The sequence below is a fragment of the Scyliorhinus canicula genome, chromosome 13, assembly GCF_902713615.1.
Source record: "Scyliorhinus canicula chromosome 13, sScyCan1.1, whole genome shotgun sequence".
Classification (NCBI taxonomy): Eukaryota; Metazoa; Chordata; class Chondrichthyes; order Carcharhiniformes; family Scyliorhinidae; genus Scyliorhinus; species Scyliorhinus canicula.
The window spans coordinates 147,969,708-147,988,912 of record NC_052158.1 but is presented as its reverse complement, the minus strand read 5'-3'; the positions used below and the strand labels follow the sequence as shown (position 1 = coordinate 147,988,912).

General features: G+C 47.7%; 1 protein-coding gene across 1 annotated transcript in view; it reads left to right on the top strand.

The window, feature by feature from the left end:
• The first annotated feature begins 11,419 nt into the window (after positions 1 to 11,419).
• The window catches only part of LOC119976406 (succinate receptor 1-like), a 42,216-nt gene continuing 34,430 nt past the window's right edge, over positions 11,420 to 19,205 (top strand). Inside the window, exon 1 of the mRNA XM_038816931.1 lies at positions 11,420 to 11,504. The gene's annotated coding sequence lies outside the window, so the exon portion shown is untranslated. The remainder of the gene's footprint in view (positions 11,505 to 19,205) is intronic.

Below are 19,205 nucleotides of genomic sequence, written 5' to 3'. Positions count from 1 at the left end.
ATTTTGCTTCCTACCTTTTGCCTTGTAATTCTTAATTTAATCTTTTCTCATGAAATCAATATTGATGCAATTAACATCAAATTGCTAAATTTGATTATAGCTTGATAGGTATGAATTTCCAAATATTGGAAATAAAACTGTCCTCAGCAGCAAACCATTCCACGCCCTGGCCATGGTGCCAGTCTGAGCTAAATATTCAAGGCCTTGTGCAACCAAGAAACAGGCCCGTCTTGTCTACGCCTCAGTGTGATTCTGAGCTCAGCTTTCATACCCTTAGCTTTACCGTTTCAAAACACACGAATGCCACCTCCGTGGCATTTGTCTATTTTTACTCCTGAAACTTTCTTCCATTCCTTAATCATCTCCAGGCTTTATTACCGATCCACCAACACAGAAACGCAGTATTGTTAGGGGTATGAATGAACAATTATCTGATGCCCCCTTGAATGCCTCAGTTGAACCCACCTCCACTACACTTCCAATCAGTGCATCCCACACCCGAACCATTCACTGTGCGAAAAGGTTTCTTCTCGCATCACACTTGTCTCTTTTTCGAATCACATTCATTCTGTGCCCTCTCGTTCCACCTCCTTTTATGAGCATGACTTTTCCTGTCTACTCTGCCTAGCCATCTCATGATTTTGAGCATCACTCTCGTCCTTTTTCTCTCCGAGCTGAACAGTCCTAACCGCTGCAATCTATCCTCGGAACTTAAGTTTCTTATCCCTGGAACCATTCTTCTAATCCTCTTCTGCACTCTCTCCAATGCGTTCACATTCGCCCTATCGCGTTGTACCCAAAACTGTAGACAATATTCCAGCTCAGGTCTAACGAGTGTCTTGTATAAGTTCAGCATAAACTCCTGGCTCTTGTACACTGTGCCCCTATTAATCAATCCCAGAATACCATATACTTGTTGCCACTGGTTTTGCTCGATTCACAGGTCTAATATCTTTGTGCTCATTTGCTGATTCTATTCACTACTCCAAATAATGTCTCTCCTCCACATTTAATAGTTCCCAGGAATAAGGCATATTGTGTTAAACATAGAAACCTGGAGGTGGATCCTTTCGCTCTACCTTCTTTGATTTTGAACCATTTTCTGCCTTGAGCTTACATTGGGAGTTCAGGGGGTGGTTACCCTTGCTCTCCTACATACATAGAAACATGGGGCGGGATTCTCCAACCCCCCGCCGGGTCGTAGAATCGCCGGGGGTCGGCGTGAATCCCGTCCCTGCCGTCCTCCAAATTCTCCGGCCCCCCAAAAATCGGCCACGGCGTGAACCGTGCCGCCCGCCTTGGAGTATGGCGGGGACCGGCGCGACTCAATGGGCCCCGGGGCTGCCCGAATTCTCCGGCATGCGGGCCCGAAGTCTCGCCCGTTTTCTGCCGGCGTAAATTGGAGTAGGTCCCTTACCAGTGGGACCTGGCGGCGCGGGCGGCCTCCGGGGTTCTTGGGGGTACGCAGGAGGTGCCCGCTCGGTGGCCTAGCCTGCGATCGGGGCCCACCAATCCGCCGGCGGCCCTGTGCCGTGGGGGCACTCTATTGTTCCGCACCGGCAGCTGTAGCAGTCCGACATTGCCGGTGCGAAACAAAGCCCTCTGCGCGTGCGCGGGGATGACGCCAGCACACACTGGGGCTCCCGCGTATGCGCCAACTCGCGCCATCCGGCGGAGGCCCTTCGGCGCCAGTTGGTGTGGCGCCAAGCCCCTTTCCCGCCGGCCGGCGGGGCGCAAACCACTCTGGGGTGGGCCTAGCCCCTGAAGATGCAGAGCGGCCCGACGCCGGAGTGGTTCACGCCACTCCGTCCCGCCGGAGTTGCCCACCCTGCCGATTACGGCATAATCCCGCCCATGCATATAAAATAGAAGCAGGAGGAGGCCATTTGGCACTTCGATCCTGCTCCGCCATTCATTATAATCATGGCTGACCATCAAGTACAGTATCCTGATCCCGCCTTCCCCATGGAAACATATATCGTCATCCATAGCCCAGGTAAGGGCCCCATTCTCAGGGTAACAATTCATGATCAATGGGAGCAGTGAATTTTTGGTGGTGATGGCAGAATAGCAAGATCAGAGAGGGGCCTTGGATTCTTACAGGTAGAGGAGGATCCTTTTGGTCTAAAGCTTGGATTTTCTTGAAGTATATATCAAGAAGACATTGGGAGAGCACTTTGTGTATTATTTTTCCTAGTAGTATTGCTCATTGAAAAGGCTCCAATAGTCAATGGGAGAGAAAAGTGCTCAACTGAAAGGCAGATGCTGTTTGGTAGATTATGACTGGAAGTTTAATATGTTGAAAAAATAAAAACCACTTATTGTCACAAGTAGGCTTCAAATGAAGTTACAATGAAATGCCCCTAGTCGCCACATTCCAGCGCCTGTTCGGGGAGGAATTGAACCCGCGCAGCTGGCCTTAATCTGCTTTACAAGTCAGTTGTTTATCCCACAGTGCTAAACCAGCCCCTGCATTCCAGTTGATGTTACTACTGGACATGAAGGTCCCAGGATGGAATTCTGGCTCAGAAGGTCGTAATGTTTTACTTTTTTTTAGAAAACATGGAGGAACAGAGTGACAAGAATGTCCACTAGTTTTTAATGTCAAGATAAAAAAGCATCTATTGAACATGAACATTTTGAATAAAGTACTATACTCCTTCACAAATATACACAGTCGATCACGTACTCAATCGATCTTCTGTGGATTTTTCCTCAAATTCTTCTCAGACCATTGTTAACACGAATGTTTCTAAAATCCACTCTCAAAAAGACACAGTTCAAATTCTTCTTTTAAACAATGCTTTCCATCAGCTATTTTGATCAAGAATCCAGATCCAGGTTTTACAACTATCCTTTCAAACACCGCTTCTTCACCAGTGTTTTAACAAGGATTCACCTTCAGATTTTAAAACTTGGCTTTCAGGATTCCTTTTAATTTGAATGCTTTGACAAAAAATCTGAGATCCAGCTCCACAATAATTTCAATGGATGCCTTAGAAGCTGTAGCAAGACATCACAAACCTTAGAACCACTTAAGATATCTTTCTGGCTTCTCATTCGCCAACTCTTTCTCAGCTCTGTCTGTCTTCACTGAACAGTGCACTGTTCTAGTTTCAGTTCACCTATGTTCCTTTAACTTCAGATGTCTCAGAAACTTCTCTTCATTTCTCTAGGTTCTTTAATTAGCTTTTCGTAAAGGTACTGGCGCTAGCCTCTTTTGCCCCTTACTCCATGGTACGGCTTTTCTTCTAGCAGAGATGAGAGAGATGTTCCCACTCCAGCTGCAAAACTTCCAGAATAAAGGTAAGCCGTGTGTCAAAGGACAACTGGGACCAGGGAACAGATGACCCAAGTCGGGTGGGGTGGGAAGACAATGGTGAGGGAAAGAACAGAATGATGGAAACAAAATAACCTTTGTCCTGCTGTTAAAACATTCTAATCTCTGTGTGCCACCATCAGCATCCTTCTCAGCCTTGATCACCCCAATTTACATCCCCTTTGTCTTTCTGTCCAAGACATCTTTATCAATCTCCATCCATCCAGCCCCACTTCTCCATGACACCCTCCCACCCCTCACCCCCCCTCCCCCGCCCAACAACAGTATAAATCTGACCCAATCTCTAGTTCTCTCCAGCTTTTATAAAGAGTCATCCAGGTTCAAAACTTTAGCTTCCTCCTCTCTCCACAGAGGCTGTCAGACCTGCTGAGTTTGTCCAGCATTTTCTGTTTTTGATCGCGGGATGTGTGTTGCTGGGGCACTGCTTATCCTTACCGTTTGGATCGTTGAAATTCTCGCATGTGCAGGACTCGCTCTCCTCCTGTTTGCCTGCTATTCACAGCTCTGATAGTAGCACATCCTCCCACCCTCCCACCCTCCCACTCCCGCCCCACTCATACAGACACCAATAGCAGGCTGCGCTCTTTAAGTTTCTCTCTGAGAGTTGATCACCCTGGGCCAAATGAGCTCCTTGTGCAGCAGTGATCCCAGGAGCTGTCGCAATCCCTTCCACCATGACGGCTCAAATAGTTATAGATTCTCACGGTAACACAGTGGTTAGCACTGTTGCTTCACAGCGGCAGGTTCCCAGGTTTGATTTCCAGCTTGGGTCACTGGCGGTGCGGAGTCTGCACGTCCTCCCCGTGTCTGCGAGGGTTTCCTCCGGGTGCTCCGGTTTCCTCCGGGTGCTCCGGTTTCCTCCGGGTGCTCCGGTTTCCTCCCACAGGTCTCGAAAGATGTGCTTGTTTGGTGAATTGGACATTCTGAATTCTCCCTCTGTGTACCCAAAGTGGTGCCGGAATGTGGCGACTAGGGGATCTTCACAGTCACTTTCTAGCTGTGTTAATGTGAGCCTTCTTGCGACAATAATAAAGATTATTATTATTAAAATGCTGGAATATCCTGTGCACCCCAACATATCTGTCTGTTCAGAATGTTCAGGACTGAAGGGGTTAACACTCAGGCCCGACATTCCTCTTTGAGGTACTGTGAAGCAGCCATTACCCAATTGCTCAAAACCAATTAACACCTCCTTAAAAAAACCACAACGGGGGTTCAACCCTGACTCTGGATGATAATGTTAAATGAAGGAGAGTGAGCTGTCGGCATGTCTGACTACTCTCCTGATCTTTGATTTCCATTGGCTTCAGTCAGCTTGCAATAAAGGATGCAGGAGTCTCCTTGCAGCTAAACATTTAAACAAGCCCCCATTTGCTGCTGACATAATTCCATCGAAACATCTGATACAGATTTGCAGAACCTAAATGAAGTGTGTGCGTGGAGATCACCCATCCAGGAGACAAGAGGAGGATGCAAAACTCCAGTAGGAGGGAATGCAGTTCAACTACTGGAAATATTGATATACTTTGGCGGCTTAGCGGCAAATACAGTTTTCATTCTTTCTTGGGATGTGGGCACCGCCCATCACCTAATAGCCACTGAGGTGGTGGTGGTGAGCCACCTTCTTGAAGCACTGGAGTCCGTGTGGTGTAGATACACCCATAGAGTTGTTAGGAAGGGTGTTCCTGGATTCTGATCCGTGGACAGGGAAAGAAGGATGATATATTTTGAATTCAGAATGATGTGCGGCTTGGAGGGGAACTTGCAGGTAATGGTGTTCCCAAGTGTTCGCTGCCCTTGCCGTTCTAACGTAGAGAGGGTATAGAACATAGAACATAGAACAGTACAGCACAGAACAGGCCCTTCGGCCCTCAATGTTGTGCCGAGCCATGATCACCCTACTCAAACCCACGTATCCACCCTATACCCGTAACCCAACAATCCCCCCCTTAACCTTACTTTTATTAGGACACTACGGGCAATTTAGCATGGCCAATCCACCTAACACGCACATCTTTGGACTGTGGGAGGAAACCAGAGCACCCGGAGGAAACCCACGCACACAGGGGGAGGACGTGCAGACTCCACACAGACAGTGACCCAGCCGGGAATCGAACCTGGGACCCTGGAGCTGTGAAGCATTTATGCTAACCACCATGCTACCCTGCTGCCCGGTTTGGGTGTGGTACTATCAAGGGAGCCTTCAGGAGTAATTGCATCCTATGTCCTTCTTCCTTCTTCTATGCAGTCCACCGGGATGGAAGATGACTTGCTTCCACTCCGGTTCAATGGGTTCTGAGTTAGCTGACAAGTCCAAATCATGGTCTCAAGATTCTGCTACATGTAGTGGGTGGATTTTGAAGTGCGAGGAATTAAGGTGTGTTTTTGGTGAGTTGTTACTTACTCTCCCTCAGCACATTCATAAGAACATAAGAACATAAGAACTAGGAGCAGGAGTAGGCCATCTGGCCCCTCGAGCCTGCTCCGCCATTCAATTAGATCATGGCTGATCTTTTGTGGACTCAGCTCCACTTTCCGGCCCGAACCCTTAATCCCTTTATTCTTCAAAAAACTATCTATCTTTACCTTAAAAACATGTAATGAAGGAGCCTCAACTGTAGACCTGCGTCAACAAGTGAAGTGTCTCGATGTGTCCATTCCCTTCCCAAATGAGCCCTCTTCATTTTGGTCAGTCACAAGTCAGGGTCTCTCAGGAGTCAGCAGGTATCTTGGGCGGGATTCTGTGATCCTGAGGCTAAGTGTTGACGCCGTCGGAAACACTCAGCGATTCTCTACGGCATCAACACGGCCCCAGGATCAGCAATTCTGGCCCCTACAGGGGGCCAGCATGGCACTGGAGTGGTTCACACCGCTCCAGCTTCTGATCCCGGTGTCTAATGGGCGCCGCAGGATCCGCGCATGCGCAGTGACCTCCTTCAACGCGCCGGTCCCGACGCAACATGACGCAGGTCTACAGAAGAAAGGAGGCCGCCAGCCAGTGAGGCCGGCCTGCCGATCGGTGGGCCCCGATCGCAGGCCACATCCGGGGTCGGAACCCCCCCTCCCCCCTCACAGGCCGCCCCCCGACCCTTCCACGCCGAGTTCCCGCTGGCTGGGAGCAGGTGTTGACAGCGGAGACGGGACTCTGCTCTTTTATGATGGCCGCTCGGCCCATCCCAGGCCGAGAATCGGCGGTCCGCCCATGTTGAGCGGCCCTTGACCGACGCTGCGCCAACCACGCCAGCGCCAATGGCACCGATTCTCTGCTCTGCGGAGAATCACGTGCCGGCGTCTGGGCTGCATGGCGCAATTTGTGCCGGTCGCGTGGATTCTCCGGCCCGGCCCCGGGCAGAGAGAATCCTACCTCTTATACCATAAGATCATAAGATGTAGGAGCAGAAATAGGCTATTCGGTCCATCGAATCTGCTTTGCCATTTGGCAAGATCATGACTGATCGAATATGATAATCTCCAACTCCACAACCCTTGATACCCTTGCTGATTAATCTGTCTGTCTCAGCCTTGAATATCCTCAAATATATAAGACCCAGACTCTACAGCCCTCTGCAGCTTTGGGCAGCTCGGGGAGCTGCTATTGGCTGGAGCTGATTTGGTCACAAGAAGAGGGGAGTCAGATGGGCTGGACACTCCAAAAGTCTCCTGGGTGGAAGACCCTATGCTATGCACTAGATTCTCCTCTTCCTTATGGGTGCTCAAGGGCCCCTGGCTTCCTCCCTGGGTTGAGGGGCAGCTGGCATGAGGACGAGAAGCCCTGCCATCCTCTAGCATTGGCACTCATGCATGCCCATGAACACCTGCATCACGGACTGCATACCTGAACCATAGTGCATGTCCTGTACCATGGAGGACGTGCCTTCCATTGGTGCAGGACAGGAGTCTCCATTAGACCATAAGACATAAGAGCAGAATTAGGCCACTCGGGTCATCGCATCTGCTCCGCCATTCAATCATGGCTGATTTTTTTCTCAACCCCATTCTCCTGCCTTCCCCCCATAATTCCTGATCCCCTTATTAATCAAGAACCTATCTATCTCTGTTTTAAAGACACTCAGTGATTTGACCTCCACAGCCTTTCTGCGGCAAAGAGTTCCACAGATTCACCACCATCTGGCTGAAGATACTCCCCCTCATCTCTGTTTTAAAGTATCGTCCCTTCAGTCTGAGATGGTGTCCTCTGCTTCTAGTTTTTTGTACAAGTGGAAACATCCTCTCCACGTCCACTCTGTCCAGGCCTCACAGTATCCTGTAAGTTTCAATAAGATCCCCCTCATCCTTCTGAACCCCAACGAGTACAGACCCAGAGTCCTCAACCATTCCTCACACGACAAGCTCTTCATTCTAAGTTTAAAATCCATTCTCACACCAATGTCTCCACTATGGCCTCCACCTTTGAACACTCCTGGTGCCTCGGTGTGTCTCCATAGAGAGAAGTCTTGGGACTCCTCCATTCGGCTCTCTCAATCCGAGGGATGCAGTTGACATCCGTTCTTGATATTTCTGACTTTGCCTTTGGAGTTCCAGTAACTGAGAACCAAGTCATGACAGCACGGTGACGCAGTGGGTTAGCCCTGCTGTCTTACGGCACCGAGGTCCCAGGTTCGATCCCGGCTCTGGGTCACTGTCCGTGCGGAGTTTGCACATTCTCCCTGGGTTTCGCTCCCACAACCCAAAGGGTAGGTGGATTGGCCTCGCTAAATTGCCCCTTAATTGGAAAAAATGAATTGGGTACTCTAAATTTATTAAAGAAAAACTGAGGGCCAAGTGCAGAGGCGGATCATTTTTATAATTAATTTACGGGATGTGGGCGTCGCTGGTTGGGCCAGAATTTATTGCCCTTCAGAAGGTGGTGGTGGGCTGTCTTTCTGAACCGCTGCAGTTCCTGAGGTGTAGGTACACCCAAAGTGCTGTTAGAGAGGGACTTCCGGGGTCTTGACCCAGCGACAGTGAAGGAATGGCGATATGTTTCCAAGACAGAATGGCGATTCACTGGGAGGGGAACCTCCATGTTGTGGTGTTCTGACTGGGCCTCAGCGGAGTTCAGGCCTCCAGCCACCCTCTGAGTCGGACTCCTGGGATGTCCTTGCTTCTGCCTGCTGTGGACCAGACAGAGTGCGGTGCTCCCCAGTTTGTGACCCTGAGGCCTCGCTAATAGTGAGCCCCACCGAGGTGTGTGTCTCTGCCCTGATGAAGGGTGCGGGTGAAAGCCATGGTACCTCTTCAATCTCCATATCTGAAAATTCATCAGAACTGGTGTCTGGGGTGGATTCCTGCGCCTGGCTGCTGGAGGCACTGGGCCTGTGATGCCTGCAAGAGAAGGGAGATGTTATCAGTGCATGACAGGAGCATCACTATAATAGAGGCAGGACTCATGTTAGCTTGACGTGATGGAGGATGGTGTTCTGGCTCCTCACTTGGATGCTGGTGCCCATCTCACTCTCAGCGCAGGAATGCTCCTCATACTCTCTGGCCAGCTAAAGCACACTCCACCCGAACTGAGAGAGGATTTTAAACTCAGGCATCCCTCCGCCTGTCTGGGGTCTCTCTTTCTAATTGTGTTCCAGCTTGCCCTGCATGAGAAGAGAGGGAGAGAATATAAGCAGGCCACGTGCCAGGGCAGATGGTGAGGATGGCTGGCGTATGTGGTTGGTGAGGAGGTGAGCCACAGGAAATATGAGGAAGTGAAGAGAGTGGGTGGAGGTGTCCCTTCAGGTGGCAGTGAATGAGCTCCTTGTGGATGTGCGATGTGTGAGTGAGTCGGTGAGTGGAGAATGATGGGAAGAGTGACATCCCCTGGCTGAATGGAGGAGATCATTCATCCTCTTCTGGCATTGGCTTTCTGTCCTCTGCAGGAAGCTGGCGCCTAGCAACGCCGCCACTCCCTCCTATGAGGCATTGGCGACTTTGCTCGAGGATCTCCTCGCCGCACTTGGGTACAGGATGTGCCAACGCTCCTTCATGGCAACCGGCATTCTGCCACAGGATGTGCCACAGAATCTTTGGGCAGACGTCTAAGCAGCCAGTCTCATGGTTGGTCTTTGAAGAAGCGTCTGGGTTGTGTTGGGGGTGGCCTTTAAATGGATCCACCCACCGATTGAAGCACTCTGCTGATTGGAGGGTGAACGAATCAGAGTCCGGCCACAAGGAGGTGCTGTGGAAAAAAAAGTTTCTAAAAGTACTTAAAAATACAGCAGGAGTACCCTCCGCCGACAGTTTAACCACTGCTTTTCCCGCCCAGAACCATGCTTTACCAAAATATGGGAAAATTCCGGCCATTGATTGAGGGACAAAGATTGGCTCGGACACCAGGGATAAATGCCACCCTCTCTGAAATAGTGCCTTGGGATATTCCATGTTCACCCGGGGAAGGCAGGACCTTAGTTTAACATCTTATCTGAGTGGGGCACTCCCTCATTACTGCATTATTCCGAGTGTAGGTTTTTGTGTTGAACTCTATGGAGTGCATGGTGATTGGGAATCCTACAACAGCAATAAACCCAGTCTGGAGTGACGTCTCCTGTTGTGGCTCCGTCAGCCGTATGGTGTTTCTGAGTCAGGGTATAATGGGTCCAAGTCCCTCTCCCATGGCCGAAGCACCGCTCACACTGGCTATTATCCGATGGAGTGCTGCGCTTCCTGAGCTGCTGTTTCTTTTGTGCCAGATGATAAATTGAGCTCAGCTCTCAGTTGAATGTCAAAGGTCGCATGGCATCAGTTCAAAGAAAGGCATGAAATTTGTCCGGATCAACATTTATCCCCGAACCAACAATGAAAATAGTTGTGTTGGTCATTATCACATTGCTGTGTGTGTAGGTTGTTGGGCATGAATGGAATTTGGTATTGGCTGCATCACAAGGAGCAAGTAATTGGCTGTCGAGGGCTTTGGGTGCTCTGAGACTGAAAAAGGTGCCATATAAATGCAAGTTTTGTGTTCAGCTCCATCTTTTTTTCTTGCAAGGAGCCAAGGGACATATATTAAGTGACCCTTCATCAACTGAATACGCAGCATGCAAGTGTCTTGCCTGGCTGTGTATTTGGCTGCTTGTTGTTTGACATATGCAATGGGCCATAGGGCAAAAGTCAATGCTAGACAGGGCCCTGGTAAAATTGTAGGTACACAAAGTTAGGAAAGAACATTAACAATGAGCACATTCTCCCACTGTGCGCCAACTTACACTGAAGCACTGGTAACGAGAACAATACAAAATAAATTAAAAATGAGAAAAACGTTTGCAAGTGTTCCAAGATCCAACGATTCTCTTCCCCAATTATACAAAAGAAAAGTACCGCAGATGGCGAAAATCCGACATAAATGTAGAAAATGCTGGAAAGGTCACAAAGCTAAGACGTTGGATGAAATTCCCTAGCCCTCCGTGGTGGGTTTTCGTCCGGTGGAGCTGGCCTGCCGTTGGGATCTTTCCATTCTGCCTAAGTCTACTGCGATTTCCATTTCTCGCTCGTGCGGCCGCTGGGAACTCGAATCCGGGGTTGACTGCGGTGGGACTGGAAGATTCCGCCGACAGGAAGAGCTGGGGAATTCTGTCCATTAACTCTGTTTCACTTGTCACAGATGCTGCCAGACCTACTGAGTGTTTCCAGAATTTTTTTCCAAATTCCCCCCTCGCCTGATTTCAACTTTGGTCCACGAGTAAAGCCACCTCCAAACCTGCTGCTCTCTTGCTCCTCCGAAGTTTGGCCATCTGTTCCAAAGAGGATCACCTGGCAGCTCTATAAATGGCCAGTTCCCCTTTAACAGCTGCTGGTGTCAGAGCATCTGCTCCTTAACTGGAAAATGTTCTTCGTTCCTCATACACCACACGCTGCGTGGTTCGGCAAAGTCAGGTAAAGGAAGCTCACAGAATAGTACAGCAGCAGGTCTCTGCACTTTAAGATCATTCTACACCCAGGGAGCACTGGGTCTTGGTGTCACTGCACAGGGACAACTACTACACAACAGCACATAAGGCTCTCCGCAGATGCATCACATTCATTTCCTCTTTTCTCTACATTTGTATTCTTTTCGCTTCCTCTGTCGTTCAGACGCACTCTGAAGACTGAACTCAAACACAACGGGACTGAAACAGGAGCTGGTCAATAGTGATGCTGGAGTAACCTGCTTGATCCTTCTGGAATCTGTTCTGGTCCGGTGAGTAATCCTTTGCTGCAGTTTCTGCTTTGCTGATTTTATCTTTAAAGTACTGGAGGGGTGGAAAATAAACAAATGAACGACGTGGGCAGCACTGTAGCACACGTGGCTAGCACTGTGGTTTCACAGCGCCAGGGTCCCAGGGTCGATTCCCCGCTGGGTCATTGTCTGTGCGGAGTCTGCACGTTCTCCCCGTGTCTGCGTGGGTTTCCTCCGGGTTCTCCGGTTTCCTCCCACAAGTCCAAAGACGTGCAGGTTAAGTGGATTGGCAATTCTAAATTGCCCTTCGTGTCCAAAAATGTCAGGAGGGTGTTATTGGGTTATGGGGATAGGGTAGAAGTGAGGGCTTAAGTGGATCGGTGCAGACAAGATGGGCTGAATGGCCTCCTTCTGCACTGTATGTTCTGTGTGTTCTGCTGGAAGCCAGCAGCACGATTTCTCCACACTTCACGTGGAGACCTTTGGCACGGCTTTGACACAAAAATAGGGCTTGCATCTTTCACAACCTGTAGTTACCCCAAGTGTTTTGTGGCAAATTAAGTACTTTTCAAAACTAGTCACTGTTTCACACGTAGCAGCCAATTTACTCAAAGCAAGGTCTGACAGACAGCAATGCAATAAAGACTGTCTTTAGTGAGATTCGTGAAGTGATTACATTTTGGCCACAACACCGGGGAGAACTTTGCTGTCCTTCTGCGACTTGGGAACTTTTATCATCCACCTGACTGTATCTGGAACCATCAGCCTCGACTTTACCCTTGAAATGCACAACCTTCTCAATCCGAGGGAAGGGTGCTACCACTGGGTCATAGCTTCACATACTAGTGGGTGAACTTTCATATTCATTAGTTGGGAAGGGGGGTGTAAATTGGTCAGATTTTAATACAAACCAGGTTCCATGATAGTGGGTGATGTGTTCCATTAGTGATCGGTGAAAATGACCTCCCCACGGTACCTGTAGAAAAGGTAACAATGCGTCATCAGGTGTTTATATCTCAGTATGCTCTCATCATTTTGGCCCCAGTGTTGCTGTTGTGTAGACCGCTGTGAGAGAGAGTAAGCCATTCATCCCAAGGGAGTTGGCCTGCTTGCCTCCATCCAGCCTGTCATCAAGTCACATGGGCAAGTAAACAAGACAGCAGTGAGACTGGTCAGAATTGCCCGGTGGCCGGGATTCACTTTTCCTGCTGGAAGCGCCATGGGTTTCCCAGCGGCGGGGATTGGCTTCAATGGAAATCCCATGGATGAGCAGTGGGAACAGAGAATCCCCGTGAACGGTGCGTCACTGAGAAACACACGGCTGGGGAAGCGGAGAAGCCAGCCCACTATCATCCCTTCTAGTTTGATAGAGATGGCATCAAGGAAATAAAATAAAATTAGACTTTTGAGTGATTATGTGCTGCTGTACTATATGAGGCAGAGCAAGAAACTGCACAGACGTAATAGCAAGTCATGCTCACAACTGTTGGGACAATAAGTCCGAGTTTTTTATGATTATAGAGCGAGGGTTTAAAAATTGACTGTTGTTAACACCATTATGACAGAATCACAGAACACGACAATGCAGAAGAGGCCCTTCGGCCCTTCCAGTCTGCGCCGCGCATGAAAGGCCCAGACCTGCCCACCTACTCTCACTTGCCAGCACTTGGCCTACAGCCTTGAATGTTATGGCGTGACAAGTACTCATCCAGGTATTTTTCAAAGGATGAGAGGCATCCCGCATCTACCACCTTCCCAGGCAGCGCATTTCAGACCGTCACCACTCTCTGGGTAAAAAAATGTTTCCTCAAATCCCTCCTGAACCTCCCACCCCTCCTCACTTTGAACTTGTGTCCCTTCGTAACTGATCCTTCAACTAAGGGGAACAGCCGCTCTCTATCCACCCTGTCAATGCCCCTCATAAACTTATACGCCTCAATCAGGTCGCCCCTATTAATGCCACCACTCACTGAAGAATAGCTACTTTGGGAAGATAGCTGACAGTCACTGATACTTCGACAGCAGAGGGACTTGGGTAAGAAAAGCAGAGTGGCAAAAAAGCAGAAGTTCTTATTAAAAGCAGAATGATTATATTAGAAAATGCCCCACTTTAACTTGTTGCATTACAAGCTTTTGCAATGCAGTTTCCTTCTTTATTTTCAGTCTTTGTTTTATATGTGTGATTCTGGCGGCAGGCATGACTACAGACGCAGCAATATTAATGTGCCACCCAACAGTTGTCAACCATTTCAACAGTGAAGCACCCTTAATTTTCACGCTCCAGATCTTTGACCACTCCAGGTGGAGGATAGTGGACAAGTTGGAGGACTAGCCCTGAGTCTCTTTAAGGAGACTATCCGTAGGTGCAGGCAACACGCAGTCAAGGGGGTCTTTCGGTCAGCCTGCCTGCCTCTCTTCCACACCTGGAGTTCAGTGGTGAAGCATGCAATGCCCACTGGTGTGCTTGAGACTGTGCATGACTTGTGGACACAGTGGCACCCCGACCAGATTTTAATATATTTTAAGCTGCGTTCAAAATTTGCATTATTCGTAGTTGATTTGTCGTGTCGCTTTAAAAGGGTAATAAGTGTTACCTCCTCATGATTTCTGGAAGCAGAATTTCTGGAAGCAGAAATTGCTCCAGGGATATATAACATATTAGCATTGACAGAAACATGGCTCAAGCCAGAATAGGACTGGATACTTAACATCCTGGGTTATAAGGTTTTTAGTAGTGCAGCCATTTAGGATGGCCACTTCCAATGAGGTACAGAGAAACTCGCAAAGCCTGGTAGGTAAAATGGACAAGTGAAGACTCAGGCAGGCTCAGAGCCTGAAATGTATATTCTTAGCAAGAATTCCATACGGTATCGAAACTCCGACCAATTAGCATTTTGATCGGGCCGATTACCATTTAATGGCCCATCTTCACCAAAACAAAGGATTGGTACTCGAGCAACCGGGACAGTCCCAGACATTTCGGTGCCACTCCCTGTTGAAAGGAAACGCAAACAACGGGGTCAGTGACCTCTTGGAACACGCCCAGCCATCCAGATCCCTGCCCACTTATTGGTTAAGGAATCGAACGGAGTGATCAGGGATCACCCAATTAGTAAGGCCCAAATCGAAGGACTGCCCAAAAGAGCGTGAAAAACCTCCGCGTATAAGAAGAAGAGTTTGCCATATGTTCGTCCTCTCTTGGACCTGGCGCCCCGGCAACGACCATCTCCAAGTGCAGCAACACCAGAAGCGAGTCCAAGTTCAACACCCGCTACCAGACGGATGAGCCTAGCTGAGCAGCAGTTACACCTACAGACCCGATAGATCCAGAATTGAACAGCGACCACTGTTTCTCTGACCTAAGCCTGGGGCCCGAAGTTAAGTACAGGCTGTCTTAGTTGATATGTGTAGTTAACTAGTAGTGTTTATGTTGCATGACTAATTGTGTGTAAATAAAGTACCCTTGACCTTGAACTAACTAACTGGTGTTTGGCTCTGATCGATAGCCGGTTGAAACTTGTGGTGGTATCATTTGATACCTAGCGACTCTAAGCATAGATAACATAGAAAGAAGAGCAAATTCACTGATTGCCATAATTGGGACAGAGCCACAGAAAGACAAAGTAAAAGAAAGCACAACAGTAGGAACGGGGTGGGTAAAAAGGGAGGGGGTGTAGTGGTCTTGGTGAAAGATAGTGTCATAGCTGTTGAACAAGACGCAGTTCCTGAATTGGAATCTATATGGTTGGAGATAAGAAACAGGAAGGGGCGGTAACCTTGTTTGGTATTTACTACAGACCTCCAAATAATGGGAAGGAAGTGCATTTGTGGGCACATTATGGAAACCTGGTGGGCAAGTAGGGTTGTGATTGGATTGGATTGGATTTGTTTCTTGTCACGTGTACCGAGGTACAGTGAAAAGTATTTTTCTGCGAGCAGCTCAACAGATCATTAAGTACATGGGAAGAAAAGGGAATTAAACAAAATTCAAGAAAATCCAAGAAAATACATAATAGGGCAACACAAGATATACAATGTAACTACATAAGCATTGGCATCAGATGAAGCATACCGGGTTCCAAGGGCCTCAGAGGATCTTCAAGCCTGCAAGAGAAGATAAAAGAGAGAGGTTAGTAATTATGTTAGCTTTAGAATTAATTTTTAAAAGATTAGAACGAGTATAAGTTAAGTAAAAAGTGGATCTGTTGGGGAGAGCTTGCAGAGAGTCGCCTCCCTCCGGCGCCATCTTGAAAGGTGATAGTTGGGGATTTCAATTATCCTAAGGTCGTCTGGAAAATGGTAGGCTGTAGGGCATAGAAGGGGAGAAATTCCTGCAGTGTGTGCAGGAGAACTTTCTGGAACAGTACACATCCATTCCATTGGGGAGCAAGCTAGATCTGGAAATGAGGCAGGAAAGGTGGAGAATGTCAGAGTGGGGGAGCCGTTGGGAAGTAGCGATCATAATATAATATGATTCAATACTAAATTGGGAAACGATATAAATCAGACATGGATTGAGATCCCAGGCTGGAAAAGAGCAAATTTTAGTCTAAATGTTGAACTAGAGCAGGTTGATTGGAAATGAATTTTGGAGGATATAACAGTGGATGAACAATGGGAGACTTTCAAAGTAGAGATTAATATGGTGCAAGCTCGGTACATACCCATGAGATATAAATACAGGATAGCCAAAGCTAGCATACCTTGGATGGCTCAGGATATTGATGATAAAAATAAGGAAGAAAATAGAGGCATATGATGCATGTTGGAATAATAATAGCAATAGAAATCAGGAAGAGTATCTCAAACGAAGAAGAGAGGCTAAGGTTGGAATAAGGAAGTCTAAGAGGAAGCATGAGGAAAGGATTGCAGGCTGTGCTGAAACAAAAAGCAAAATGTTCTTCAAACTTATTCATGGTAAAAGGTTAGTGAAGAATAGAGTGGGACCCATAAGGACAAGCAGGGTAAACGTCCCGCTGAAGTGGAGGCTATGGCTGTGGTACGAAATGAGTACTTTGCTTCTGTCTTTACAAATTCGAAGATGATGACAATGGCCCAGTTCAAAATGTGGGTGTTGATCAAGTGAGCAGTATAGTGATAGATAAAGAAAAGGTGCTTGTCTGCGTGGGTTTCGCCCCCACAACCCAAAAATGTGCAGAGTAGGTGGATTGGCCACGCTAAATTGCCCCTTAATTGGAAAAAATAATTGGGTAATCTAAATTTATTTAAAAAAAAAGAAAAGGTGCTAAGAAGGCTGGCAGCACTCCAGGTAGAGAAGTCGCCAGACCCAGATGTGATGCATCCTAGATGATCATGCTTTCACGGGCGGCACAGTGACACAGTGGGCAACTCTGCTGCCTCACAGCACCAGGGACCCGGGTTCAATTCCGACCTTGGGTGACTGTCTGTGGGGAGTTTCCACGGTCCTCCCATGGATTTCTCTGGGACTAGTCTATGCACAGACTAGCCTATGTGCAGCCAAACCAAGTCTAGACTAGACTATGCGCAGACTGGACTATGTGCAGTCCAACAAAGGTTCTGTGTAAGTTTAACCTAAGAATAATACAGAACTGAGAGATTGTAATTACTGAGAAAGGCTGAGGGCCCTTTCTCCAGCACAGAGGAGGATGTAGGGTGAGGTAATACAGATCTTAAAGATGATGAAACGGGTTGATAGCACAAGCGTACAGAACCGGTTTCCACTTGTGGGCAAGATCATATCTAGGGTCCATAAATATAAGATGGTCACTAATAAATCCAAGAGGGAATTCAGGAGAAAGCTCTGGATTCAGAGAGTGATGAGGACGTGGAATGCACGATCACAAAAAAATTGTTGAATTGAATAGAATAATATACTTTAAGGAACAGAAGAATATGTCAGGTGAAAAAGGATTGGAGGAGGCGTAATGCAGTAAAAACATGGACCTATTGGGTCCAATAACCTGATTCAGTGCGATTAATATGGTAAAACTTTGCACAATTTGTAAATAAGCTAGAACCTCTTTAACTCAATAACAATATTCGGATCCTCTTAAAGGATAATTATTCCCAATTTCTGGGGCCTGGAGTTGGTTTAGCACACTGGGCTAAATCGCTGGCTTTTAAAGCAGACCAAGGCAGGCCAGCAGCACGGTTCAATTCCCGGACCAGCCTCCCCGAGCAGGCACCGGAATGTGGCAACTAGGGGCTTTTCACAGTAACTTCATTGAAGCCTACTTGTGACAATAAGAGATTTTTTCATTTGTATCTAATGATGCACAAATTAGTTGCTCTGAATGATCCTGAGCTGAATATTCAGACCATATGCTGCCCTCCAGCCAAATGATTTACTTCCAAATCCGTAATGTGACCTATTCCAGGATTATCTCACCATCGCCACCGCTTGAAACCCTTATTCATACCATCTCATACCATCTTAGTGATGGACAATAAATGTGGGCGCTGTCAGCGATGCCCACATCCCATCAATTAGTTCAAAAAATCATAACCCCCAGGGTCTATTCCAATGCCCTTCCCACTTGGCATGCTGAACTCCACCATATATGAACTCAGAGTCCATCTACAATCCTGACCCATAGTGACATAATGGTAATGTTACTGCACCAGTAATCCCAGCAACTTGGTCTAATGCCCCTGGGTCGCAGGTTCGAATCCCACCATGGCTGCTGGCAGAATTTAAATTCAATCAATAAAGTCTAGAATTGAAAGCGAGTTGATCATGACAACCATCATTGGTTGGTGTAGCGCACAAATGCTCCTTAGGGAAGGAAATCTGCCGTCCTCAACTGGTCTGGCCTACATGTGATTCCAGACCTGAGGTAATGAGATTGATTCTTAACTGCTATATCTCAAAGGGTTGAGCAAGCCGCTCAGCTCGAGGGGGGCAATTAAAGATAGGCAAAAAAAAGCTGCCCTAAGCAAATGATGCAATCATCCCAGGAAATAATAAATTTTTTTAAAAATTCTCCACACTCCTGTCCTCATCAATGCCCCGGCTGAGTTTCTCTCAGTGCTTTATATTCAAACTCCTCCTTGCCATTTAGAATCTCTCCGCATCTCACCTCTTGTCTATAAATCCCGTCATGCCACGTGTCATATTCACTGCCCTTGTCCAGCTCTATTCTCTTTTGCATTCCCTCCAGGTATTTGACTGTTTTAGTCAAACATTCTGAAATGCTTTCCCTACCTGTGACCTCACAAACTCTTTAACCATACTTTCAGAGACTTTCCCCTCTCTTCGTTTTCTTCTCTGACTGTTTAACATCAGTTTTTTTGCTTCTCCAACCAGTCGGGGGATGTTCATTGCATGATAGACTTGTCAGCTCTGCTAACTGGTGGGAGTCATCACTGTATGTTACAGATTAATGGGTGTTCGGTGAGGGTGCTTGCTGACTTGAACATGACTGCCATGGGTGGGAGTGTACGTTGCTCGTTAGTAGTTGCTGGTGGAGGAGGTTTGATGTAAGAATGGTATTTGCTCCATTTCTGATGGTATTACCACACAAGACTGAAACATGTATGTTGGGGTCATGGATGGAACATATTAATTTGGCCCAGACCCACACAACATACTCCAATAGTTTCAAATTGCAACCTTGGTATCTCGCACAAAGAACATAGAACAGAACAGAACAGGCCCTTCGGCCCTCAATGTTGTGCCGAGCCATGATCACCCTACTCAAACCCACGTATCCACCCTATACCCGTAACCCAACAACCCCC